The following is a 2110-nucleotide window of genomic DNA, read 5'->3' on the forward strand; positions in this document are numbered from 1 at the left end:
GAAACTAAAGCCCAAAAAAAAAAAACACGTTGACCTTGGGGGCTCCTACGGTACAATCCTCACAAACAAAGAACTCCTGAAGCCGAGAATATAAAAGCTCAACCTGTTTTTTATAGGCCAAGCTTGGGGGCTGTGATCCATATCAACAACTTCGGCTTCAGTAGCATTGACCGAGCACTACCTAACACCAAAAGATTCTTTGGGATATCATTAACAACCGAGATTCTCGCCTCAATAAGCTACATCAGAGCTCCCCTAAAAATCTGGCTACCAGCTCAGCATAACGGCCAGAGGCCAAGACCCTTTTGACTATATAAACGCAACATCTAACCCTCTTCAGGGTCAGAAAACACAGAGAGATACCACTCCATAAGCGTTGAGAAAATATAGATCCTGGCACTAATTTAATGTTCTCATCTTAATTTACTCTCTCTTAAGAAAAATCACTGACTTGAGCGTCGGAGTCTCTTTTGCAGGTTCCATGCTAAGCATCTCAGTTCCGAGAATAACTTCCCAAGCCCGCGGATATTCGCAGAGGAAGTGCACGTCTGAGCTATAGCTTGGAAGAGTATCCTTTGTAAGAACAGAATCCAAATTAGTTAGAATAAGGTGACATTGATGCTTGAAGATGAGTCTTTTTTGGATCAAGTGGGCTAATTTTGTTTTGTCCAAACAGGTTTACCGTTTAGGATCTTTGTACATTACAGAAACATATATTTACCGTGTTTCATTAATGATTTTACTCTATCTATATATATATGCTTATTTTACAGCTGGATTAACCGCATTTTATATGTTTCACATCTATTTACTTGTTTTTGAAGGATATTTCAATGTTCATTTTCAAAATCTCAATGGCAAAAAAAAAATTCATTATATTCAATATCTTTGTGGGGTAAAGAAAGAAAATAAAATCTTCATTCGGTATGGAATGATTTAATATTTCTTTATTTATTAGCATCCAATCTAAATGTTTTTTATGCAGATTTTCTTCCATATCTATAATGTAATCTTTTGCTATAACTATCAGTAAACGGTTCCACTAAGGAATCAACTAAAAGTGTAGTTAAGTAGAGCCAAGTAGTTGAAAAATAGATTTGTTACAAAAAATAACTCCGCACTAACTTAATTTTTAGAATTTCAAAATCAGAAATAAAAAGAAATTAGTTTGAATTGGCTTATATGGTAGTTGGCTCCTTAAATTTTTTTGTTAGTAAAAATATTCATGAATCAAGTTCTGTTTTGAATGAAATCTAACCTAATATTTTGATTAGACTAATTTTTTAGACTTTTATCTCATAAAACTTCAATACTTTTGGATTATACTTAAACTAGGTCTATACCAAATCTAAACATTGTATATGTGAGAGCACATCAACGATAGCAAACAAAGCAATGATAATAATGGGAGCAAATGGGTAGAAGATATCAAATAGTGAGCAGAAAAGAGAGGAGAATAGAGTATATTTTTGCTAAATAGTGATGGAGAGAATCTAGCAGCGACAAAGAATGAAGAAAGAAGAGATTAGTAAATGATGAGTTAGTGGCACCAACAGCAAGAGTAGATTGGTGGTAGAGGAAACACTCTAAGAAAAATGTTAAATACTGTTGAATTTACTGTCGGAATTAGTATTGGAGGTTAGCGGCAGGTTTACCGGTGAATTTTGCAATAAATTTGTCGAGTAAAAAAGTTATCGTCAGATTTGGTTTTCCGACAGTAAATTTGCCGGTAATAATTGGAGAGAAAAAAATAAAAATTTCCATGATCATTACCATCAGATTTCTCTCCCTAAATCTGACGGTAAGGTAATTAAATGAAACGTACCATTTTGGTTACAGATTGTGTGTTACCAGCGTAATTTTTCGACGATAAATTAGCAGATAAAATTGACCATAAATTCAAATTATGAACCATTCCCTTCCATTTCTGCAACATCATTAACCTTACTTCTCTCCTCTTTTTCTTTCTCTCTCGCCGTCAGCCCTTCATCCCCACTATTCGCTGTTGTTTCACCGTTGTCGACCGCTTCCTGTAACACCCTACCACACAGAGCTTTACACCTAGGATGTAAAATAGAGGGGGCGAGGTGCTACAACCTCTAAAAGTATA

The sequence above is a fragment of the Arachis ipaensis genome, chromosome B07 (genome assembly GCF_000816755.2).
Source record: "Arachis ipaensis cultivar K30076 chromosome B07, Araip1.1, whole genome shotgun sequence".
NCBI lineage: Eukaryota > Viridiplantae > Streptophyta > Magnoliopsida > Fabales > Fabaceae > Arachis > Arachis ipaensis.